Raw genomic sequence first — 27771 nt, forward strand, 5'->3', positions numbered from 1 at the left:
GAATCACAGCACGCCAGGCATCCCTGTCCATCACCAACTCCCAGAGTTCACTCAAACTCATGTCCATTGAGTCAGTGATGCCATCCAGCCATCTCATCCTCTGTTGTCTCCTTCTCCTCCTGCCCCCAATCCATCTAAGCATCAGAGTCTTTTCCAATGAGTCAACTCTTTGCATGAGGTGGCCCAAGTATTGGAGTTTCAGCTTAGACTGATCTCCTTTAGAAGGGACTGGTTGGATCTCCTTGCAGTCCAAGGGACTCTCAAGAGTCTTCTCCAACACCACAGTTCAAAAGCATCAATTCTCCAGCGCTCAGCTTTCTTCACAGTCCAACTCTCACATCCATACATGATCACTGGAAAAACCATAGCCTTGACTAGATGGACTTTTGTTGACAAAGTAATATCTCTGCTTTTCAATATGTTATCTAGGTTGGTCATAACTTTCCTTCCGAGGAGTAAGCGTCTTTTAATTTCATGGCTGCTGTCACCATCTGCAGTGATTTTGAACAATAAATAAATAAATCACCCCCAAAATAAAGTCTGACACTGTTTGCATTGTTTCCCCATCTATTTCCCATGAAGTGATGACACCACCCTTATGGCAGAAAGTGAAGAAGAACTAAAAAGCCTCTTGATGAAAGTGAAAGAGGAGAGTGAAAAGGTTGGCTTAAAGCTCAACAATCCAATATTAATATTTTAAAAATCCTTTGTTTTCCAGATATGAGGTTTTTTTCCCTAAGCTACACATAACTTACAGTAATTTGGTAAATTATACCATTATGTGCATACATTCTAAATCACTTCAGTGGTGTCCAACTCTTTTTGACTCCATGTACTATATAGCCTGCCAGGATCCTCTGTCCATGGGATTCTCCAGGCAAGAATACTGCAGTGGGTTGCCATGCCCTTCTCCAGGGGATCTTCCCAACCCAGGGATTGAACCCAGGTCTCTTACATCTCCTGCATTGGCAGGTGGGTTCTTTACTACTAGCACCACCTGGGAAGCCCTTATACCTTTATAAGCAGTGTTGAAATACTTATCTTTTTCTCTCTACCTGATCTGCTTAGAATTTGGAAGCTCTTAGTATTGTTATAATGATGGCTATATAGTTATTTGGTTAAGCTCAATAAGAATCTGTTCTCTTTATAATAGGACACAATTAGAAACACTGGTTTAATACCAAGGTTTTAGCTGGAATATCATATTAGGAACATGCATAAAATCCGATATGACCAGTCAGCTTTAAGAAACTAAGACTGACTTTATGGAGCCAATAAAGCCCCTCAGGGAAAGAGCTTGGTACTTTGCTTATAGGGTTCCCAGCAGCCTTACCATGTGAGTAACAAAAGTCATTTCCTGGCAGGTGCTGGAACCTCAAGATATTTGATGATCTCAAAAAGAGAGGAATTCACCCAAATATTTTTGTAAGATATTACAGAAAAACCTGAACAAACTTTCTGGTCAACCCAATGTATAAGTATTACAGGTGAAGTTTGATAGCAAGTTTTTGGCTTAGCTTTCCTGGCCTTGAAAAGCTTTTAAATATTTAATGAGAGATTCCTTAGGAAAAGTTCCGGCAGAGCAAATTTTTTAAAGCTTATATAATCAGTTCCTATTCTTGTTACATCTTTGTAAATAATCAGGACAAGTTTATTAAAACCAGACTTATTTAGCAAAAAGTTGTAATCTTAATTTGGCTATCTTTGATAGAAAAAAAGGGTCATTTTATAGAGAAAAAACTAACTTCAGTAATACATATCTGTGGATATTAGGTAAATTAACTTCAGTAATTCAGATTTGTGAATATTAGATTTTAGAGCTGTCCATTGTCTTTTATTTTTATTTTTTATTTATTTATTTATTTTTTTTTCATTTATAAGAAAGTGTTTATTAGCAAGCATTAAGATTATAAGGAATTAATTTTAACCCAGAGAGGAGTACATTTTTCAGGCAAGCAGAAAAACTTTAGAATTTTTTATTAACATCAATTGACATCTAGGGATTTGATAGTTTCCTTAAAAAAAGCTGGTTTGAAAGCCCAGCCATTTGTACATAAACTTTCTCCATTAGTTGGGCTAATTGCTTGAGGACTTGCCTACTAATCTGGCATTTTCTTCTTGCCTAAAGTCCCCTATGTGGTCCCCACTGGGATTTAGACTCTCCTCTGGTGTGCGAAAGTTAGATCAATTGATAACTTCAAGAGCACAGATGCCAGTCTTGACTACAGAGAGTACAAGATGGCCTGAGAAACCTCTTCTCATTCTGCTTTTCCATCCAAGTTGTAAGGCAGCATTTTACAGAATGAAGGACCTTTAGGCCTAGAGAGACTCTTTCCATTTTGGTACTTTGGGTAACCTGATGCTTTCAATAATACCAGAATGTATCATAAGACAGTTGTTCGCTTTTCATTTCTCTTTCAATATTTCTGAAGGTGTCTAGGAGGAAAGGTCAGTGTGATGCTGGTATAAATTGTCAGTCTCTTTCTGGGTGTCCATTGTCTTTTAAACTTTCTACTGGTAAACTGGATAAGATCTTGAATTCTAGTTTCCTTTAATATCTGGCTATGACTCTTCAGACTAATGTTCTCAGTTTTTCTCCTATCCTTCTTATTCAGAATCACTGATGAGAACTAAAGCTGTCCCTTTTCTGAAGCTATGAAAACTGAAGCTGGATAACTTGATATAAGTTTCAGAGAAATAACCTTATGTATGGACAATCTTCATACCTGTTTATATGGGCTGATTAGAAAGATCACCAAAGACATTCAAACCACAACCTAGGAAAACCTGTAAATTGTCACTGCCTGCTTTTGCTCAGCCTGAGAATGCTTTGAGACTGTCATCTACGATTCTTATTGACTGGGTAGCTTCAGAACTCAAAAACTGGGATTATAGTTAACTCTAATCACTAACTTGTTTTCTTTTGTTTTTGTAGACATGCCTTTTATTAAATACCTGATTGCCTGCGCTAGAGGCCTAGCTTTGTAAGCACACCTGCATCACTACTTACTGAAATGAGATACGACTATTTTACTAAGCTGACTTGCTTTCAGAACTAAGAGACTATTTTAATGAAAAAGAGGACTCTACTTATCCATTCTCCTCTTCAGGGTCTCCAGGAATTGCCAGGCCAGAATAGTGGAGTGGTAGCCATTTTGTTCTCCAGGGGAATTTCCCAACCCAGAAATAAAACCCAGGTCTCCCACACTGCAGGTGGATTCTTTACTGTCTGAGCACCAGGGAAGACCTCATAGTCACCATTCAGCTTTTTATATGTGAAACTTCCAGAGATGTTTCAGAGGAGGGAACTGTAGGGGTTCAGAAAGAGCTTCCTTAAAGTGATACCCTTTTGCATGAGGATTATTTTGAGCCAAAGACAATCTGGAGGTTCAAGAGAAATTACTGCCCCTTCCTTAACTACCTAGGTGACTGTAAATTAGGGATTTTTTTTTTTTTTTTTTACATACAAAGAATTATTCCTGGACCCGGAGATAAATTAATGGTCCCATCTACATTACAGGGTAAATATCTTATTATCAAACACCTATCCTTCTTAAATTCCTGTGACTGACCCTCCTATCTTTGGAAGACCCATGTCCTTTTCCCATTCCTTAGCTTTGGATGGCATGTAAACTTCATTTACCTTTCTGTCCCTGAATCTCTCATGTATGTGGAATTCTCTTACATATTAAGTTAAATGTGATTTTCTCTTGTCAACCTGTCTCATGTCAATTTGACTCGTAGACCAGCCAGAAGAACTGAAAAGGGTAAAGGAAAGTTTTAAAAAATCATTTCAGAGGAATCTTTTCCAAGAGGAAAATGCACCCAATATAATCCAGATAGACTATTCTCTGGACTTCCCTGGTTGGTGATCACTGGTAAAGAATCCACCTGCAATGCAGAAGCTGCAGGAGACACAGGTTAGAGCACTATGTCAAAGATCCCCTGGAGGAGGGCATAGCAACCCTGTCCAATATTCTTTCCTGGAGAACCCCATGGACAGAGGAGCCTGGTGGGCTATAGTTCATAGGATTGCAAAGAATTGTACATAACTGAAGTGATTGAAGAATTGATGCTTTTGAACTGTGGTGTTGGAGAAGACTCTTGAGAGTCTCTTGGACTGCAAGGAGATCCAACCAGTCAATCCTAAAGGAAATCACTTTAGAATATTCATTGGAAGGACTGGTGCTGAAGCTGAAGCTCCAATTCTTTGGCCACCTGATGTAAAGAACAGGCTCACTGGGAAAGACCATGATGCTGGGTAAGATTGAAGGCAGGAGGAGAAGGGGATGACAGAGGATGAGATGGTTGGATGGCATCACCGACTTGATGGACATGAGTTTGAGCAAGCTCCAGGAGCTGGTGATGGACAGGGAAGCCTGGTATGCTGCACTCCAGGGGGTTGCAAACAGTCGGATTGGCTGAGTGACTGAACTGAGAAAGGTATAAACTCAGTATAAGTTTGATTAATTAAATTTAATTATTAGTTAAATATTAAGTGACTGAGCATGCAGCTTATTCTCTGGTCATCCAGATTCTAGATTAGTCCAGTGACTGACTTAGAAAAGGGATTGTGATGCAAATTCATCAGCCACTGTTCAATAATGAACTTTTGATAAACATTAAGTGAAAGAAATTTAAGATTAAAGTTCGGAGTATTTTTGTAGAGCTATTTAGTTTTGTCAGTTTACTCTGGAGATTTTGTGCTTTAGAAAGCAGTTGCCCAGGATTAAGAGCTAATCATGTGCGTTTGTGCTAAGTCTCTTCAGTACTGTCCCATTCTTTGTGACCCTATGGACTGTAGCCTGCCAGGCTTCTAGGTGCTTGGGATTCTCCAGGCAAGAATACTGGAGTGGCTTGCCATGTCCTCCTCCAGGGCATCTTCCCAACCCAGGAATAGAACCCGAGTCTTATACCTCCTGCATTGGCAGATGGGTTATTTATCACTTGTGCCATCTGAGAAGAACCATTCACATATTTGGAATTACAATACAGCAGAACATGATAGCTCTAAGTGGGAAAAAGTTACATATGATTAATGGTTTAGCTACATTGCTATGCTAAAAGATTCAAGGTATTAGTAGCTAATAACAATTTCATTCCTATTTAGAATATTATTTAATATATTCATAATATTATTTAGAATAATAAAATTATCCAAATTTAGTGTGAGATGTCATTAATGCAGTAATCCTTCATTTTTCCTCTATTAATTAGCTGAAATGTGCCCTTTTTTTTCTATGACTTTTTTTCCTTTTCTTTTTCCAGAGTTTTCAAGTAATTAGTGGGTGGACCAGAGCTACAAAACCCTTTAGTGTCTAATACTATAAACATTTGGCTTCATTATATTATTGCTGATAGTTACATATCATAACTAAAGTCTGCTAGGACACAAGATAAGTCACAAATCAATAAAAAAGAACTTGAAAGTTCAATCCAAGTATATACAGTCTTCTTTTGGATATAGTATGAGTGAAATAAACTCACTTATAATTACTGTTCTCTACACGCAATGATACCCCACTCCAGTACTCCTGCCTGGAAAATCCCATGGATGGAGGAGCCTGGTAGGCTGCAGTCCACGGTGTCGCTGAGGGTCAGACATGACTGAGCGACTTCACTTTCACTTTTCACTTTCATGCATTGGAGAAAGAAATGGCAACCCACTCCAGGATTCTTGCCTGGAGAATCCCAGGGACGGGGGAGCCTGGTGGGCTGCCGTCTATGGGGTCACACAGAGTGGGACACGACTGAAGTGACTTAGCAGTAGCAGCAACACACTATATGACTCTCTTAGATAATATTATTTGTCAACCCTTACAAAATCCATTATGTATTTGGTGTTATATATAAAAACTCTTGCATCCTACTTTTTACCAAGAATGTAAAAAAGTCTGATAAAACATATCTGAACATTCTATTAGTGTGGGAATATCTCTTGTTCCCTAGAAAATAACAATCCATTCCTTTTTGCAGAATCATGCCAAATTCAATAACTATGTAGATCAAGTAACTATTGAGAAATACAAGAATTATCTTAGAATACTATTACTTAATATTAGAAAAAATAATATTTTTAAAAAGAGATAGCAGAAGCTCAGGGATTTATAATGTTAAACAAAACCAGCTTTGACTTTTCTTTCACAACCCATAAGTGACCTTGTCTACATGCCTTTCAAGCAAGAGGCAGCAGAGGCCTAAGGTTCAGAACCCTGACTCAGACGCCTATCTGCTGGTGCTGAATCTGGCTTGGTTACTTACTAGCTGTGCAACTTGGAAATTTACTTTATTTCTATTGCCCTAGTTTTTTTAACTGCAAAATAGAGGCTGTATTAGAAGCTTATTCATTAGTTCTTACTAGGTATTACAAATAGTTAATATTTGTAAATTGCTTTAAACATTGCCCAGCACACAGTAAGTGCCACTAAATGGCTGTTAAATTAAAGCCTTCAGTATATTTATTTTTAAAAATGAACAGTAAAACTATCTGCTTGTTTATAGTGTATAAACTTAAAATATTTTGTATGTAAGGTTAAGGACTATTTTACAATGTTTTCATACTCATATTAATCAACCACTGACCTATAGGTGCTTCCTTGTGAGCAACACAACTTATCAGATGAAAGCAAAATAGTATTCTTTACGCCATTTAATTATTCTTACTACTGAATTCTGCTAGAGCAAAAAAAAAAAAAAAAGGAATCAAAATAGACAGTAGATGTTTGAAGGTCTTTGTATGCATACAATTTGGAAAAAAAATATGTGTCTCAAGACAAAAACACAGCTGAAGTTAGGTTATGGTTAAATGCCTGAAATATAAACATTTTTGAAGTACTTAAATAAGTTCTACGTCTGGCCATTTATTATTCATCCTACTTCCTAGGGGGAATACTGCAAATAACAAAGCATATGTTGATTTGGGATCATTTCAACAAATACTCTTTCGTATGCAAATATTTATCTTAAATTCCTTAAAGCTACTAATGAAGGCAAAGACTTTACACAGACAATAGAATATTGCAAACCCTGGGATACTGAGGGCCTAGATTCTCGAAGTTAAACTGAAATTCTCATTGTGTTACAGTCAAGAAATTATTACGTTGTTTAAATCTTGTTAAAGTATGCATGTGCTACTTTATAGGCAAGAAAAAAAAACTCTACAGAGAGAGTCAAACAGAAGTTAAACATGCACTCCTATTGAAACAGTTGTAGTAGAGCTATAATTTTTACTGCACTAAATGCTTTCCACATATTATCTTATTTAATCTCAGTTCAGTTTAGTTCAGTTCAGTCGCTCAGTTGTGTCCGACTCTGTGACCCCATGAACAGCAGCACACCAGGCCTCCCTGTCCATCACCAACTCCTGGAGTTCACCCAAACTCATGTCCATCGAGTTGGTGATGCCATCCAACCATCTCATCCTCTGTCGTCCCCTTCTCCTGCCTTCAATCTTTCCCAGCATCAGGGTCTTTTCTAATGAGTCAGCTCTTCGCATCAGGTGGCCAAAGTATTGGAGTTTCAGCTTCAACGTCAGTCCTTCCAATGAACACCCAGGACTGATTTCCTTTAGGATGGACTGGTTGGATCTCCTTGCAGTCCAAGGAACTCTCAAGAGTCTTCTCCAACACCATAGTTCAAAAGCATCAATTCGGCACTCAGCTTTCTTTATTGTCCAACTCTCACATCCATACATGACTACTGGAAAAACCATAACAGCAATAGCTATAAAGAGGGCAGCATTTTTAATTCATAACAAAGAAAACTAATGTTAAAAAGTATTTACTAACAAAAATTATCTTATTATTATGTTTGCCTGATTACTATGCATTTTCCTCTCTAGAATGTAGTCCCTAGGGGAGCAGAGACCTTGCTCTTTTTTTCTGACCATATCCTCAGTGATTGCATCAGCAGAATGATGAAGATGATCATACACTGGCCCCTCACCCCCTATATTAAAAACAACAACAATAAAAATGTCAAGCCCTAGCCAGCAAAGCAATTATTTCAGGTAAACACAGGACTCGAGAATGACTCTAATATATAAAATGGAGATGTAGAGGTGTTTCACATAAGGAGAGTATATGGAGAAAATTTGTCTTTGCCTCAATGGATGCTAGCTTTTCTGTGCTAGTCATCCAGAGTGTACAACTTGAGGTGTTAGACTTAATTGGGAAACTTCTTTCAAGTGGTCAGTTTGGCATTGTGCATGTTCTCGTTGGGGGCTTCCCAGATGGCTCAGCGATAAAGAATCTGCCTGCTGATGCAAGAGACACAGGAGACACGGGTTCAGTCCCTGGGTTGGGAAGATTTCCTAGAGTAGGAAATGGCAACACACTGCAGTATTCTTGTCTGGGAAATCCCATAGACAGAGGACCCTGGTGGGCCACACTCCATAGGGTTGCAAAGAGTTGCATATGACCAAGTGAGCAAGCGTGCGCACACACACACACATTCCTGTTGAGGGAGAAGTCATTGATACATATTCTCTCTCCTCTCAGAAAATGACATTTTGGCCAGCCCAGAGTTAATGTGCACATCCAACATGTCAAACTCTCCTGCTTGATAAGTTCTTCCTATGCTGAGCTGGATATGGTCTCTGGGGATGACATGTCTTCCATAGGCTTTCACTTGACACCTGACTCCTAGGAAAGTTTTATCCCTCACCTTCAAATTTGTTTCAGTAATATATTTGTTCTCAAGAAATTTTTGAACTGAGGTTGCAGCTGATACTTCTTGAACTGCTTAGTTAAATCAGAACCAGTAGCTCTACATGTACTTTCCTAGGCACTGTCTTTCTTCAGCATTTTAAAGGCTTGTGTAGCTTTAAGGCTTTGAGCAGCAGGAGTAGATAAATGCCTACAATATTGAATATCTCTATATTTTTATCCTTTTTATGACAATTTAACTGAGTGAGTACAAGTTCCAGTTCTTTCCTTTCCATCTTTACTGCACTTGGACTAAAATTGAGTCTATATTTTCTTTCATTTTCCTTTCCCCTTTTCTTTCTTACTGTAATATCTTACAGATCTCTACTTTCATAATGTTCTATTTGTTGTCATATGTTACCTCCTGTAAGATCAGGTCAGGTCATTCGCTTAGTCGTGTCCGACTCTTTGCAACCCCATGAACTGTAGCACACCAGGCCTCCCTGTTCATCACCAACTCCCAGAGTCCACCCAAACTCATGTCCATTTAGTCGGTGATGCCATCCAACCATCTCATCCTCTGTCATCCCTTTCTCCACCTGCCCTCAATCTTTCCCAGCATCAGGGTCTTTTCAAATGAGTCATCTCTTTGCATCAGGTGGTCAAAGTATTGGAGTTTCAGCTTCAACATCAGTCCTTTCATGAACACCCAGGACTGATCTCCTTTAGGATGGACTGGTTGGATCTCCTTGCAGTCCAAGGGACTCTCAAGAATCTTCTCCAACACCACAGTTCAAAGCATCAATTCTTTGGCACTCAGCTTTCTTTGTAGTCCAACTCTCACATTCATACATGACCACTGGAAAACACATGGCCTTGACTAGACGGACCTTTGTTGGCAAAGTTTGTCTCTGCTTTTTAATATGCTGTCTAGGTTGGTCATAACTTTCCTTCCAAGGAGTAAACATCTTTTAATTTCATGACTGCAATCATCATCTGCAGTGATTTTGGAGCCAAAAAAAGAAAGTCGTCACTGTTTCCACTGTTTCCCCATCTATTTCCCATGAAGTGATGGGACCAGAGGCCATGATCTTCGTTTTCTGAATGTTGAGCTTAAGCCAACTTTTGCACTCTCCTCTTTCACTTTCATCAAGAGGCTCTTTAGTTCCTCTTCACTTTTTGCCATAAGAGTGGTGTCCTCTGCATATCTCAGGTTATTGACATTTCTCCCGGCAATCTTGATTCCAGCTTGTGTTTCATCCAGCCCAGCGTTTCTCATGATGTACTCTGTATATAAGTTAAATAAGTGGGGTGACAATATACAGCCTTGATGTACTCTTTTTCCTATTTGGAACCAGTCTGCTGTTCCATGTCTAGTTCTAACTGTTGCTGCCTTACCTGCATACAGATTTCTCAAGAGGCAGGTCAGGTGGTCTGGTATTCTCATCTCTTTCAGAATTTTCCACAATTTATTGTGATCCACACAGTCAAAGGCTTTGGCATAGTCAATAAAGCAGAAATAGATGTTTTTCTGGAACTCTCTTGCTTTTTTGATGATCCAGCGGATGTTGGCAATTTGATCTCTGGTTCCTCTGCCTTTTCTAAAACCAGCTTGAACATCTGGAAGTTCATGGTTCACGTATTGCTGAAGCCTGGCTTGGAGAATTTTGAGCATTACTTTACTAGCGTGTGAAATGAGTGCAATTGTGCGGTAGTTTGAGCATTCTTTGGCATTTCCTTTCTTTGGGATTTTAATGAAAACTGTCCTTTTCCAGTCCTGTGGCCACTGCTGAGTTTTCCAAATTTGAGAACATATTGAGTGCAGCACTTTCACAGCGTCATCTTTGAGGATTTGAAATAGCTCAACTGTAATTCTATTACCTCCACTAGCTTTGTTCATAGTGATACTTCCTAAGGCCCACTTGACTTTGCATCCCAGGATGTCTGGCTCTAGGTGAGTGATCACACCATTGTGATTATCTGGGTCATGAAGATCTTTTTTGTACAGTTCTTCTGTGTATTCTTGCCACCTCTTCTTAATATCTTCTGCTTCTCTCAGGTCCGTACCATTCCTGTCCTTTATTGAGCCCATCTTTGCATGAAATGTTCCCTTTGTATCTTAAGTTTCTTGAAGAGATCTCTAGTCTTTCCCATTCTATTGTTTTCCTCTATTTCTTTGCATTGATCTCTGAGGAAGGCTTTCTTATCTCTCCTTCCTATTCTTTGGAACTCTGCATTCAAATGGGTATATCTTTTCTTTTCTCCTTTGCTTTTCGCTTCTCTTCTTTTCACAGCTATTTGTAAGGCTTCCTCAGACAGCCATTTTGCTTTTTTTCAAATAATAAAAAATTAGTTCATTGACTCTCCAAACCATTCACTGTTCAAATAAATTGTTTCGTCTTTAAATTCTTCTTGATTTGGAAAAATGACACCCAGAAGATATTCTCCCATCAAAACTTTACCCAGGCCTGGAATCAATCTGTCTCTTTGCGTTTCTGTCATCTATGTTTAATGTGTCTCTTTTTGTGGACCTTCCCTTAGAAGTCTTATTTTACACATCACTTAGGCACAGGCAGTATCTGTAGCTCCACTTATAATATCTTGAAAATCAATTATTAAAGCCTGAATATTTTATTTCAATATTTCCAGTCATCCCTTCTCAAGTCAGTGAATTGTTTTTTATAACTGTGTAGCCTAGAGTCTCAATCTTTAAGGGGACAGCTTCCAAACTACTCTTACTATGGAAATTTAAGAAGCATCTCTCAATTATTTTTTTGAACCTTAGCTTGCTTTGGAAGAATGATCCAATCTATTCTTCCAGAATTTGCTCCACTGGAGACTCAATATGAATTGGTAACAACTAATATATCTTCCTCCTTTATATATCTCTTTATGAGTAATTATATCTGAAGGCATTAACTTTTCCTTTTAATATATCATTTTTCCAATTTATATCACTAAATATGGGATTGATCTTTTCCAAAAGATCTTTCTTCTTCCAGTTGAATCATATCTTCCTTCTTGCTCCTCCTTTCCATCTTCCATCCCTTCCTTCCTTCTCTTACTTGTTCTCTCTTTATCTTATTCATCTACTACTCCTTTTCTTTTGAGCATCTTTTGCAAATCACCATATTTTCTCTTTGAGGAAAACTGATTGCTAGGCAGTGTTTTATCAAAGCCCTGTTTAATTACCCTTCTATGTGTATGATTGAGTAATTTTAACCAACATTTGATTTTAACCAAAAAAATTGTATATTCCCTTTATAATATTTATCTACATTCCTTTTACTTGTTCATGGAGGAAAGCTATAATGTTTCTCTGGGTGAATTTGAGACTTAAGAGTCCTAGATTCCTGATTCAAAGAAATAAAAATATTTCTTTGTTCAGTTACCAAGTCATGTCCGACTCTGTGACTCCATGGACTGTACCATGGCAGGCTTCCCTGTCCTTCACCATCTCTGGAGTTTGCCCAAATTCATGTCAAAATGAATTCAAGATGACAAGTATAATGTTTCTCTGGGCTGAATTTGAGACTTAAATGTCCTTGATTCCTGATTCAAAGAAATAGAAATATATCCTATGTTCTTGGATTGTTGTTGTTGTTGTTCAGTCACCAAGTCATGTCTGACTCTGAGACTCCATGGACTGCAGCATGCCAGGCTTCCCTGTCCTTCACCATCTCTGGAGTTTACCCAAGTTCATGTCAGTTGAATCAGTGATGCAATCCAGCCATCTCATCCTCTTGGATTAGAAGAATTAATAGTTGCTAACATTGCCATAATATTTACAGATTTAATGTGATCCACAGGCAATGCATGGGACACAAGAGATGCCAGTTCAATTCCTGGATCTAGAAGATCCCCTGGAGGAGGAAATGGCAACTCACTCTAGTGTTCTTGCTGGGAAAATCTTATGACAGATGAGCCTGGTGGTCTACAGTTCATAGTGTCAAAAAGCATTGGACACAACTGAGTGATTAAACACACACACACACACTATCAAATAGCCATAAGCTTTTCACAGAATTAAAGCAAATAATCCTAAAATTTATATGGAACCATAAAAGACCCAGAACTGCCAAAACAATCCTGAGGAAAAAGAACAAAGCAGGAGGAATAACCTTCCCAGACTTCAGAAAAACCTACAAAGCTACAGTAATCAAAATAGTGTGTTACTGGCACAAAAACAGACATATTGACCAATGGAACAGCTCAGAAATAAAATTACACATATATGATGAACTAATCTGCAACAAAAGAGGCAAGAATATACAATGCAGAAAAGATAATATCTTCAGGAAGTGGTATTGGGAAAGTTTGACAGCTGTGTATAAATCAATAAAGTTAGAACACACCCTTATGCCATACAGAAAATGAACTCAAAATGAATTCAAGACAAATACAAGATAATGACACCATAAAACTCTTCAAAGAGAATATAGACAAAATATTATCTGACATATGATACCAATGTTTTCTTAGGTCAGTCTTCTAAGGCAATGGGAATAAAAATAAAAGATAAACAAAAAGGACCTAGTCAAACTTACAAGCTTTTATATAGCAGAGGAAATCATTGTTGTTTTTCAGTCGCTGAGTCAGGTCCAACTGTTTGTGACCCCAAGAAATGCAGCTCACCAGGCTTTCCTGTCCTTCACTACCTCCTGGAATTTGCTCAAATTCATGTCCATTGAGTCTAAGATGCCATCCAACAATCTCACCCTCTGTCGTCCCCTTTTCCTCCTGCCCTGAATTTTTCTCAGCATCAGGGTCTTTTCCAGTGAGTCAGCTCTTTACATCAGGCCAAATTATTGGAGCATCAGCTTCATAATCTGTACTTCTGATTAATATTCAGGGTTGATTTCCTTTAGGATTCACTGTTTTCATCTCCTTGCTGTCCAATGGACTCTCAAGAGTCTTCTCCACCACTGAACTTCAAAAGCATCAATTCTTTGGTGCTCAACCTTTTTTATGTTCCAACTCTCACATCCATACCTAACTATTGGAAAAGCCATAGTTTTGACTAGAGGGACCTTTGTTGGCAAAGTAATGTCTCTGCTTTTTAATATGCTGTCTAGGTTTGTCATAACTTTTCTTCCAAGTAGCAAGCATCTTTTAATTTCATGGCTGCAGTAACTGTTCACAGTGATTTTGGAGCTCAAGAAAATAAAGTCTGTCACTTCTTCCATCATTGCCCCATCAATTTGCCGTGAAGTGATGGAACAAGATGCCATAATCTTAGTTTTTTGAATGTTGAGTTTTAAGTCAACTTTTCCACTCTCCTATTTCATCGTTATCAAGGGCCTCTTTAGTTCCTCATAGCTGGGCTGGAAAAAGTAAGTTTTTCTTCCAATCCCAAAGAAAGGCATGCCAAAGAATGCTCAAACTGCCACACAATTGCACTCATCTCACACACTAGTAAAGTAATGCTCTAAATTCTCCAAACCAGGCTTCAACAGTATGTGAACCATGAACATCTAGATATTCAAGCTGTATTTAGAAAAGGCAGGGGAACCAGAGATCAAATTGCCAACATTCGATGGATTATCAAAAAAGCAAGAAAGTTCCAGAAAAACATCTACTTCTGCTTTATTGACTATGCCAAAGCTGTTGGCTGTGTGGATCACAATAAACTGTGGAAAATACTTAAAGAGATAGGAATGCCAGACCACCTGACCTGCCTCTTGAGAAATATGTATGTAGGTCAGGAAACAACAGTTAGAACTGGACATAGAACAACAGACTGGTTCCAAATAGGAAAAGGAGTCTGTCAAGGCTGTATATTGTCACCCTGATTATTTAACTTCTATGCAGAGTACCTCATGAGAAACGCTAGGCTGGAAGAACCCCAAGCTGGAATCAAGATTGCTGGCAGAAATATCAATAACTTCAGATATGCAGATGACACCACCCTTATGGCTGAAAGCAAGGAAGAAGAGCCTCTTGATGAAAGTGAAAGAGGAGAGTGAAAAAGTTGGCTTAAAACTCAACTTTCAGAAAATGAAGATCATGGCATCTTGTCCCATCACTTGATGGCAAATAGATGGGGAAACATTGGAAACAGTGAGGACTTTCTTTTTGGGGGGCTTCAAAATCACTGCAGATGGTGATGCAGCCATGAAATTAAAAGACGCTTGCTCCTTGGAGGAAAAGGTATGACCAACCTAGACAGCATATTAAAAGGAAGAGACATTACTTTACCAACAAAGGTCTGTCTAGTCAAGGCTATGGTTTTTCCAGTAGTCATGTATGGATGTGAGAGTTTGACTATGTGGAAGGCTGAGCACCAAAGAATTGATACTTTTGAACTGTGGTGTTGGAGAAGACACTTGAGGTCCCTTGGACTGCAAGGAGATCCAACCAGTCCACCCTAAAGGAAATCAGTTCTGAATATTCATTGGAGGGACTGATGCTGAAGCCAAAACTCCAGTACTTTGGCCACCTGATGCGAAGAACTGATTCATTTGAAAAGACCCTGATTCTGGGAAAGACTGAAGGTGGGAGAAGGGAAAGACAGATGATGAGATGGTTGGATAGCATCACTGACTCAATGGACATGAGTTTGAGTAAACTCTGGAAGTTGGTAATGAACAGGGAGGCCTGGCATGCTTCAATCCAAGGGGTCACAAAGAGTCGGACACGACTGAGCGACTGAACTGAACTGCACTGCTTTCTGCCATTGGGGTGGTATCATTTGCATATCTGAGGTTATTGATATTTCTCCTGTAAATCTTGATTCCATCTTGTTATTCTTTCAGCCTGGAATTTTGCATGATGCACTCTGCATATAAGTTAGATAAGTGGAGTGAAAATATACAGCCTTGATGTCCTCCTTTCCACTCCTTTTGAACCAGTCTGTTGTTTCATGTCCAGTTGTAACTGCTGTTTCTTGAACTGCATACAGGTTTCTCAGGAGGTTGGTAAGGTGGTCTGGCATTCCAATCACTTCAAAAATTTTCCACAGTTTGTTATGATCCACACAGTCAAAGACTTAAATGTAATCAATGAAGCAGAAGTAGATGTTTTTCTGGCATTCTCTTGCTTTTTCTGTGATCCAACAGATGACAATTTGACTTCTGGTTTCTCTGCCTTTTCTAAATCCTACCTATCTGGAAATTCTTAATTCACCTATTGTTGAAGCCTAGCTTGAAGGATTTTGAGCATTACATTGCTAGCAAGTGAAATGAGCACAATTGTATGGTAGTTTGAACATTCTTTGGCATTGCCCTTTTTTGGGATTGGAATGATAACTGACCTTTTCCAGTCCCATGACCATTGCTGAGTTTTCCAAATGTGCTGGCAAATTTGCCAGCACTTTAACAGCATCATCTTTTAGGATTTAAAATTTTAGGATTTCCCTGGTGGTCAAGTGGTTAAGGGGCTTCCCTTGTTGCTCAGGTGGTAAAGAATCTGCCTGCAATGGGGGAGACCTGGGTTTGATCCCTGGGTTGGGAAGATCCCCTGGAGAAGGGAAAGTCTACCCACTCCAGTATTCTGGCCTAGAAAATTCCATGTGATGTATAGTCCATGGGGTCACAAAGAGTCTGACACAACTGAGCAACTTTCACTTTTACTTTCCAGTGGTTAAAACTCTGAGCTTCCAATTGAAACTGGAACTTCAGACACAGAGTCCTATAGCTCATATGGAAATTAGGTGTAACCTAATAGCCTGATTTGCACAGCACAGAGACATGGTATTGCTTTTGTTTTTTAACTCAGTGTTAACTGGAATGGGTGGGAATGGTTCCAGGGGATGACGCTTTTTGTTTCCTATCACAAGAGTCCTTATTCCATGGGTTTGGAAACAAACATGGAGATTCTGTTAGTTATTACATATATTTATTACCACTGTACATTCTGTATAATTAATTTTCCTAAGTAATATAATGGAGAAGATAATGGCACCCCACTCCACTACTCTTGTCTGGAAAATCCCATGGACGGAGGAGCCTGGTAGGCTGCAGTCCATGGGGTCGTCAAGAGTCGGACACAACTGAGCGACTTCACTTTCACTTTTCACTTGTATGCATTGGAGGAGGAAATGGCAACCCACTCCAGTGTTCTTGCCTGGAGAATCCCAGGGACGGGGGAGCCTGGTGGGCTGCCATCTATGGGGTTGCACAAAGTCGGACACGACTGAAGTGACTTAGCAGCAGCAGCAGCAAGTAATATAAAGGTTAAATGTTGGGATATTGTAAATATCTTACTGACATGCTGTATATATTATCACTTTTTAAGGTTATTCTCTGTTGTTCAGTCACCCAGTCATGTCCGACTCTGCAACCCTGTGGACTGCAGCACACCAGGCTTCACTGTTCCTCATCATCTCCCAAAGTTTGCCCAAGTTCATGTCCATCACATTGGTGATGCCATCCAGCCATCTCATCCTCTGACGCCCTCTTCTCCTTCTGCTCTCAATCTTTCCCAGCAGTTGTTTACAAATATGTAATCAATACATAACAGCATAGAAATACATTTGATTTTCATATTAATCTTTATCTGTAACCTTTTCAATTTATTTATTTTAGTAGTAAAATTACCTTTCTTATTTTTTACTGGCTAAGATATTCAGAACAGTGATCAGTAGAAATGATGATAAAGCATATTCTTGCCTTATTTATAAATTGGAGTGTGAGGGATATTTCCAGTATTTCAAAAATAGAGATGTCTTCTTTTCAAAAAAATTAAGTATGCATGCTTTCTGGTATTTATGGGAGTATAGTTGCTTTACAATGTTGTGTTAGTTTCTGCTGTACAGCAAAATGAATCAGTTGTGCTCACTCTTTTTTAGATTTCTTTCCCATTTCGATCACCACAGAGCACTGAGTAGAGTTCCCTTTGCTATACAATAAGTACTCATTTAATTATCTATTTTATATATTATACTGTCTATTGTAAATAGTGATGGAATGAACATTGGAGTGTATGCATCTATTCAAAATTATGGTTTTCTCCAGATAAATGCCCAGGGTTGGAATTGCTCGGTCATGTGGTATACATTTTCTGAAGGTTTTTGTATTGCAGATGTTTTATCTCACATTAAGAATATATTCTTTAATTGCTTGTTTCTGAATATTCAGAAATTCTCATATATATATATATATATATCTGGATTCAATTAGCAAATATTTATTTTGACATTTGTGATGTTGCTTATGAGAAACACTGACTCATAACCTCCCTTTCTCTTGATGTATTTCTTGTCAGGGTTTTGTATCATGCTTATGCTCATGTCATGAAGAATAACAGTTTCCCCTCTTTTTACATCCTTTGAAAAGTTTACGTAATGTTTTTGTCATCTTGTTCCTATTGCTTTCTTGTTTAATTCAATTAGTTTACAAATATATTCTCTATTATTTTTATCCCTAGAAATGTATTCAGACTTCCTTCCAGCATTTTGGTAAATGTTCCATTTGCACTCGAAAATAGCCATTTTGCTGCAATTATTGGACATGGGAACCTATGCATATGAATTACAGCTAGTTTGTTAATGGTGTTATTCAAATCTATATCTTCTAAATCTTGTACTAGTTATTTGAAATATTTATTAAAAATTTCCACAATAATTGTTGACTTTTCTATGTTTCTATAATTACATAGATTTTTGCTTTATATAATTTGTGACTATGCTGTCAGATATAAGCACATTTAGAATTTCATATTGTCTCGATAGATTGAGTCTTTTATCACAGTTAAATATCTATTTCATCTCTAGTAATGTTTCTTGCTAGAGTCTTTGTCTGTTATTGTATGGCTATTCAACATTTTAGTAGTTGCGGGTAGTATTCATACAATAAACTTTTAAATATAAAAAAAATTTAATATTTCTGCATCATTAGATTTCACACACATCTCCTTAAGCAGTACATAATTGTTGATTTGTTAATGAAATCTGGCAATCTTTTCTTTTCTTGGTACTTTTTAATCTATTTACTTGTAATCAATTAGTGATACACTTAGTTTTACAGCTAATGGTTTTATATCCATTTTACTATATCTCTTTTGCCTTTCTTTATCTTTTATTAACAATTTTCTTTTGATTATCATGATACTCTCTCAACTTCTTTATGGTTACTTTGGAGATAGCAATATTCATCCTTGACTTCCTGTAGTGTAATGTACATTAGTATTTTCACCATTTCTAAGACAGTGCAGGGATCTTAGATTCGTAAGATCTTCTTTTACTTCTCTTTGTTCTTTGTGCTTTTTAAAATATATTGACTCATAATATTTTACATCATCAATATGAATTCACATTTGCCTATTTATTTCCTCATTCTGATGTTCTTCTTCCTTTGCAAATATTATGCTTTTGTTATAGGTAATTTTCCCTCTACTTGAAGAGCTCTTTTAGAAGTGTGTGCATGCTCAGTCATGTCTGACTCTTCACAACCCCATGGACTTTAGCTCACTATGCTCCTCTGTCCACAGGATTATCCCGGCTAGAATACTGGAGTGGGTTGCCTCCTTCAAGGGATCTTCTGACTCAGAGATCGAACCTGGGGCTCCTGCGGCTCTTGCATTGGCAGGAAGATTCTTTACCACTGGGCCACCTGGGAAGCCTCTGCTTAAACTAAATTCTCTGTTTTGTTTTTTCCCTGAAAACATCTTTCATTTGCTTTCAATATTTTATCATGAGGTACTTTTTTTTTAGTAACACAGGGATGGAGACAGATAACTATTTTCAAAGAGAAAAATACCTTCATTAAATTTCTACAAATTATTTTTTATTTATAGAATCTTACTTTTTATTGTTTTCTCTTTTTTCAGATATTTACCCAGAAGTAGAATTGCTAAGTCATATGATAGCTCTATTTTTAGTCTTTTTTGAGAAAGCTCCATACTGTTTTCCACAGCATCTGCCTAATGTAGATTCCCACCAGTAGTGTGCAAGCATCCCCTTTTCTCCACATCCTTACCAATATGTGTTATTTGTGTTCTTTTTGATGATAGCCATTCTGACAGGTGTGAGATGATATCTCACTGTGGTTCTGATTTGCTTTTCCCTGATAATTAGTGATGTGTATCTTTTCATGTGCCTGTTGATCATCTGCATTTCCTTGTAGTGAAGAAGTCTATTCAGTTGTTCTTCTGCTTATTTTTTAATTCGGTTGCTTATTTTTTGGACATTGAGTTGCATGAGCTGTTTATATATGTTGGATATTAATCAGTCACACCTTTTGCATATATTTTCTCTCATTCAGGAGTTTGTCTTTTCATTTTGTTGATGGTTTACTTTGCTGTGCAAAAGTTTTTAAGTTTAACTAGGTCTCATTCATTTATTTTTGCTTTTATTTCCTTTACTTTAGGAGATGGATCCAAAAATATTGCTGTGATTTACATCAGGAATGTTCTACTTCTATTTTCCTCTAGCAGTTTTATAGCACCCAGTCTTACATCTGGGTCTTCAATCCATTTTCAGTTTATTTTTGTATATGATGTTAGAGATTGTTCTGATTTCATTCTTTTACAGGCAACTGTCCAGTTTTTCCAGCGTTACTTATTGAAGAAACTGTCTTATTCATTGTATATTCTTGCCTCCTTTGTCCCAGATTCATTGACCATAAGTGTGTGGATTTGGACTCTGTATTCTGTTTCACTGATCTATGTGTCTGTTTTTGTGCCAGTATTATGCTGTTTTGATGACTTCAGCTTTGTAGTGTAGCCTGAAGTCAGGGTGAGTCATTTCTCTAGCTCTGTTCTACTTTCTCAAGATTGTTTTGGCTATTTTGGGTCTATTGTGCTTCCATACAAATTTAGAACATTTTTTTCTGGTTCAGTGAAAAGTTTCATTAGTATTTTGATAGCGATTGCAATGAATCTGTAGATTGCCTTGGGTAGTATGGTCATTTCAGCAATATTAATTCTTCCAGTATAAGAACATGGTATATCTTTCCATCTGCATTGTCTTCAGTTTCTTTCATCATTTTTGATGTTTTGCATTCTTCAGAGTTTAGGGCTTTTGCCTCCTTGGGTAGCTATATTCATAGACATTTTACTCTCTTTGATGCAGTGGTAAATGGGATTCTGTCCTTAATTTCTGATACTTCATTGTGTATACAAATGCAACAGATTTCTGAATATTAATTGTGTATCCTGAAATTTTACCAAATTCATTGATAAGCTCAAATAATTTACTGGTGGCATCTGTAGGATATATATATATATTTAATGTATGTTACCTGCAAACAGTGACAGGTTTTTACTTCTAATTTACATCTAATTTGAAAAGACACATGCACCCCAATGAGGAGAAGGCGATGGCACCCCACTCCAGTACTCTTGCCTGGAAAATCCCATGGATGGAGGAGCCTGGTAGGCTGCAGTCCATGGGGTCGCTAAGAGTCGGACATGACTGAGCGACTTCACTTTCCCTTTTCACTTTCATGCCTTGGAGAAGGAAATGGCAACCCACTCCAGTGTTCTTGCTTGGAGAATCCCAGGGACGGGGGAGCCTGGTGGGCTGCAGCCTATGGGGTCGCACAGAGTCGGACACGACTGAAGCGACTTAGCAGCAGCAGCATGCACCCCAATATTCATAGTAGCATTATTTACTATTGACAAAATATGGAAGCAACCTAAGTGTCCAACAGAAAAAAAGGATAAAGAAGATGTGGTTTATATAGAAAGTGGAATACTATTCAACTATACAAAACACAAAATTTTACCATTTGTAGCATCATGGATAGACTAGAGGGCATTCACTATACTAAGTGAAACAAGTCAGACAGAGAAGGATACAAACTGTATGACATCATTTATATGTGGAATCTAAAGAATACACAAAAGTGAGTGAATACAACAGAAAAAGAAGCACTATGTTACTGTTAAAGTTGTGCTTAGTTTTTCAGATTCTTCTGCTTAACTTGGCTTCTTGGTCACTTACCTTATGCAACAGAGGGATTAGGAAATACTCCAGAAAAAGCACGGCATGATTCCACACTTATTTCCCTATAGTTTTTGTTTTGTGATCTCAGCCCTTTAGTTGTAACTTGTAGTTATAATTTGTAGAAACAATTTGTAATCCTTAATTCCATTGTTTTGTCTACCCACTTTCTTCAGTTTAACAAAAGCACTGAGCTACTGATCAGCCTGTATAAGTTACACATCAGCCTGCTTAAGTTATACATATGCTAACACCTTGGGTTTAAAATCAGTGAAGAATTTAGGACTTATCTTTATGTCCTATCTTAACAACCTAGTTTCTCAAGTCCTGTTTGCCTTCAGGTGCTTTTCTAATGCCTCTCAATAGCTATTTAAAAAAAATGTTTATAGCTTTTATATTTATTCACTGCAGGAGAATCTGTCTTTTAAAAACAACTCAATCACAGTTGAAAGAATAAGACAAAAGAATACACTGATCTGTGTTTTGTTTCCAGGACTCTACCAGCAAAAAATATGACTGAGTACTATACAGTCACACTGTATATATATCAACACTATGAAATTATTATGAAAACTGAATGAATTTAAATAATAGTAAAGTTAAAACAATATCTATACAAAGCACTCAAAAAATACGTTAATAAGTTTTAAGTTCTGCATAGTATAACCCCTTCCTTCATCTTCATATTCATCTCATAAGCTATCCCAAATGCCTGCCTTCCAACCAAGCTTTAATTCCAGCCTTGGTGGGGGTGGTTTGGTCCCTAAGTTGTGTCTGGCTCTTGTGACCCTATGGACTGTAGCCCACCAGGCTCCTCTGTCCATGGGATTTTCCAGGTAAGAATACTGGAGTGGGTTACCATTTCCTTCACCAAACTCCAGCTTTACTGGTCTTTTTATAGTTTTGTAAATGCCATGAGATCATTATTCCCTGAAGACTTCACATCTACTGATTTCTGCTTTCACTTCTAGTGTGTGGCTTTATTTTCTGATTTCAAGAGAGTTTAAGCCTTCTAATTAATTGTTATCATTAGAAATATTTGATTATAATGACTTCAAATAAGTACTGTAGACTTGACTGTTCTCTAAGTTGAAGGTCTCAAACTGGGATCTTCGTACATATTTTCCTCATTTCTCAATCACAAGAACATATAAATAATATACAGCACATATTAGCTACCCAGAACTTTTTGTTGAATTATGCTAGAACAATGAAAGGATCCCGGACCCTCCAAAATGATAAAAATCGACTCATATAGGAGGAAATGGAATGATAGTAGAGAACTGATAATTATGTATTTGGGGAAATTGAGCTTGAGGATCTGGTGAGACAACTGTGAATTGCTCAGGAGAGAAGAGACATTTTCTATTGTAAAGACAATTCTAACAGTTAAGTTCCAGAAATAGAAAACTGAATAGCTGGGATTAATACCAAGGCAAATCTAGCTAAAATAAATATCTAGCACAATTTTGTCAAGTATGAACTATACCTAATATGGGTATTTTGTTTAACATAGTTAACAGAATACTTTTTTTTTTTTTCCCTTTGGGGACATCTTTTGAGAATCCTTTATGTAGTCAGTTTTTTTCTTGTCTGTTTCCCTTTTTACCTGCCAGCAATCCACAGATATTTTTAACCATATTAAGCCAATCTCTTTCTCCCCAGAGGCCTAAAACCATAAGAAACCACAAATAGGCATGTATATATTTGAAGCTGAAGGTTTGCCAAAGAAAAGTATTCCTGCCAAATCAAACTTGAGAGTCTAATGCTTTCACACTTAAAACATTGCAGTTTCATGGTAATGCAACGTCCAAGAAAGCCACAACATTAAAAAATTTTCAACACTTCATGATGTGAAAGGATAAATAAATAAAACATAACATTTTGATTAAACTGGAAATCAAATAAAATAAAGGTACATTTTTTTCTTCTTACTAATTTTTTAATACAGAAATTTAATATATTTTTAAGCCTAAGTAGAACTAAGATGTAAAACAGTATAAAGTATGGTACAAAATACACTTTAAAATGATAAACACTGAAGTTAAATATGTATAAGAAATATTGTAAAGATTCTTTAAAGAGAACTTGATCTAAAAGTCAGAAATAAACTTTGGTTTTGTGAAACTGCAATGTATAACAAATTTTCTACAGTCTGCTTTTGCTTAATAGTAAACAAGGACTTTCCCGATTTTTAAAGATATTTGTAGTGTTTACAAGTCTTCTGTTTTCAATGAATAGATTTAAAATTATATAGAGGCTTCTTTTGATTGTTGTCTTTTTTAACAGTGTTTAGTAAATATAAAAATGTAGGGTCAGAATACAATTTATTAGTTCATTAATCACATACTCTATGCCTATATTCTAGGCTTCCCTGGTGGCTAAGACCGTAAAGAATTTGCCTGCAAGACCTGGGTTTGATCTCTGGATCAAGAAGATCCCATGGAGAAGGGAATGGCTACCCATTCCTGTATTCTTGCCTGGAGAATCCCATAGACAGAGGAGTCTGGTGGGCTACAGTCCATGGGGTCGCAAAGAGCAGGACATGACAGAGTGACTAAGCATGCATACAAACACATGCCAATATTCTAAACACAAGTGCATTAACTCATTTATTTTCAGAACAATATTCTGTAAGTACTATTATCAAATCTATCAAACAGATGACAAAACAACAGCATGAGACTCTGAACTAATTTCCAAATCTACACAGTTTTCAAATGGCACAATTGAGATTTGAACCTTGAGAAGCCTGTTTTGTGCTTGGTCATAAACAGGCTGCCTAGAATTTTTTACCACCTGTTTCCCTCTCAATCTAAACCAATTTGGCTTTCATTACAGTAAAACTCTCTTTGGTAGGGTCATCAAGTCTTTCCTAATTGCCAAATCTCTTGGATGCCTTTCTGAATTTAACTTCTTTACTACAATTAACATCATTATCTACTTTTTTGTTGTAATTCTTTCCTGTTCAGCTTCCATGAAAACACCCTACGTTTCCTTCTTAACATTCTGGCCACGTTTTAAAAAATTGCTTCTTTCACATACTTTTCCATATCATTCAACCTCTTAGTTGTATTTTGTTTTTGTTTTGTTTTTGAACTCAGCCCTCAGCGCGCTTGTCATTACTTAATTTCATTGAAAGGCTAATTCATATGCCTAAGTATTTTCTGGAAATCTATGCCTGGATATCCTATAGGCAACTAAAACTCAACATGGTAAAGCAGTATAGAATGCACTATCTCAAAATATGCCATTCTGGCATATTGACTATTTTGAGTCAAATGTAGTTGAAAAGCATCAGATGCAAGAATGCCACTCTGACTGTTCTTCTTTTTCTTAAAAGTAGATGAAATTGTTATGTAAAAGGTGTCCTCTCTATATTAGAAGGAAAGAAACATTCTCGTCACCAAGGATGGGAGGTAAAAAACAAGAAAAATTTTCACAAACTTTGTTAAACTAATCTTTATCCTCCTGGTGACTTCTCCATCAATTAACTACCCCAGCCTAAGTCCCTTTGCCTTGTCACATTTTCACAGATTACTACTTTTTGTCCAACTCAGTGTAAGTTTTTAATTCTGCTTTTTTTAATCTTCATATTTCTGGTAAAGGTTCCCATGTATATGTTAAAAAAAAAAAAAAACTTTAATGGTTTTTTTCTGTTAATCTGTCTTATGTCAGTTTACTTTTAAGCACTAAGAGAGGAAAGAAAAAAATGTCCTCCCCTACACTGACTAAACTTAATTCTCCAGTTTTTCTTCTAGAATTGGCTGTTTATAAAGAGGGATTACATGGCATACCTCTCACACATAAAGTCAGCCTTGATTCCTCCTTTTTATTTATCTTTCACTGGATCAGTCATCAGGGCCACCCTTTCACACTGAGCCACTGCCACTTCCTTGCTATAGACAGGCCTTACAATTTTTTCCCAGGATTAGCGTTATAGCTTTGGATCTGTCTCTAACTTCTTTCTCACCACACCTCTCTCCCCCCACCACATAAATAGAGTGATCATTATAAAACCAAACTACAGTCTTATCACTTGGCAGCATAAAATCTGTAATGCTCTTGTCTCATTCATAGATTCTACCAGGTTAAAATTTCCAAGCTTGGAGTCAATCTGATATAACCTTTTCCTACACTTCCTATATCATATCTCTTCCCTATTTATATGTTACCTGTGACTCTTTCACCTACAGATTCACAATATTCACAGATTCCATATTTGAGAATCTGTCTAGTTGCTATAATTTATTTGTAACCACAAAACCAATACTCACAGATCTTTCCCAAGCATTCATGTTATTTGAGTTCCCCAATGTACAAATTCTCAGTGATGTCAGAAAGGTGATGCACCGCCTTGTTTTAGCTCAGTTACTATAAAAATGTGTTCTCATCACCATCTCATTAGTGCGTGTTGTCCACATTTTTGTGCTTTTTTTTTGGTGGTGAATTTGATGTTTAAAATGGACCCCAAGCATAGTGCTAAAGTGGTATCTAGTATTCCTAAGTGCAGGTAGGCTACTTTGTGCCTTACAGAGAAAATGTGTCTGTAACTTAGAAAAGTTACTTTTAAAATAAATAATAGTGCTGCTGGCTTTGAGTTCAATGTTAATGAAACAACCATGCACATTAAATAATGTGTCTTTAAACAAAAATACACATAAAACAAGGACACATAAATTTAACTATATTCATTAATAGTATTATTTTTAAACATATTATAGATAAAACAAGAAATTATGCTAATATTATCAATAAAGATTTCAGCACAAAAGAGATATTGAATAAAATCAAATGTTATGAAAAATATTTATAGTTTTATAAATTATTTTGGAATATCAGAAAGATTTAATACTTATTCTTATATTTCTAAAACTAATAACTACTTTCAAACTCCATTCATTGAAAAAGCATAGAAAAATAACAAGCTAGTCTACAAACATAGATGATTCAATAGTGATTAGCGCCACTAACACCCAGATTTGGATCTCTAATTATGATGCCCCACTAAAAGGAACCAAAACTCTTAAAGAAATGGTTGGTTACAAGTCTAGGGCAAGAAAAGTACAAGATGGTCCTGGAACATCTTGTGCCAGAAACAAAGGACGCTATCAAGTATCACTGGAATCCAGTAACATTCCAAACAAAACTAACTAAAAAAACTAGGAAACCACTGAATGTGTTCCCACTGCTTAATATTAGGAAAACTATAGTGTCAAAGAAAACAGTAACTGCAATGATTGAAACCACAAGTTATATTAAAGTTCATGAGTACATATATATTTAAAAAATCTTACTGCTTATCTTTACCTTTGGTGATTTGCTAGGACACACACTCTTTATTCTAAACCAGGGGGTGGCAAATTTCCTGTAAAAGACCACAAAGTAGATATTTTAGAATTTAGGGTCTACATCCAGTCTCTGCTGCTTCTCCCTCTCCTATTCCTTCTTCTTCTTTTCCTCCTCCTTCTTCTTCAAAAAGTCTACTTAATGTTGCATGTTCTCCTTTATTTTTATTAATATCCAGTGAAAAATGTACAAAATAATTTTAGCTTATGGGCCACACAAAAAGAGGCATGGGCCATATACAGTACATAGGCTATAGTTACCAACACCACTTCTAAAGAAAGTCAAGATAAATATGACAAATTTTATCTAGGTTTCTTGTAGAAACTGTACTTTACCTTAACCAAATAGTTAATGAGAAAATTTTCTTTATCAAAGTCCAGCAAATGATCTCAGAAATAATGATAGAATTTTAAAAAGCCATCGTTTGTATACAATGATAAAATAATCAGATCAGATCAGATCAGATCAGTTGCTCAGTCGTGTCTGCCTCTTTGCAACCCCATGAATTGCAGCACGCCAGGCCTCCCAGTCCATCACCAACTCCTGGAGTTCACTGAGACTCACATCCATCGAGTCACTGATGCCATCCAGCCATCTCATCCTCTGTCATCCCCTTCTCCTCCTGCCTCCAATCCCTCCCAGCATCAGAGTCTTTTCCAATGAGTCAACTCTTCGCATGAGGTGGCCAAAGTACTGGAGTTTCAGCTTTAGCATCATTCCTTCCAAAGAAATCCCAGGGCTTGATCTCCTTCAGGATGGACTGGTTGGATCTCCTTGAAGTCCAAGGGACTATCTAAGCAATGATCATTATACTAAAACAGAGTTAAGTAAATACATAGATTAAGTTAGCATCACTTTGATCCACTGGATCCCAAACTTTGTCACATACCAGCA

The 27771-nt window shown here is 37.1% G+C and overlaps 1 long non-coding RNA gene across 1 annotated transcript; it reads right to left on the reverse strand.

The window, feature by feature from the left end:
- Nucleotides 1–360: 360 nt before the first annotated feature.
- On the reverse strand, nt 361–27481 carry LOC129658790 (uncharacterized). Its single transcript, XR_008717518.1, has 3 exons — nt 27442–27481; nt 26839–26896; nt 361–491 (listed from the first exon to the last, which is right to left on the reverse strand). It is a non-coding gene; the product is annotated as an uncharacterized LOC129658790 (long non-coding RNA).
- Nucleotides 27482–27771: the final 290 nt, after the last annotated feature.

This window comes from Bubalus kerabau, chromosome 8 (assembly GCF_029407905.1).
Source record: "Bubalus kerabau isolate K-KA32 ecotype Philippines breed swamp buffalo chromosome 8, PCC_UOA_SB_1v2, whole genome shotgun sequence".
NCBI lineage: Eukaryota > Metazoa > Chordata > Mammalia > Artiodactyla > Bovidae > Bubalus > Bubalus kerabau.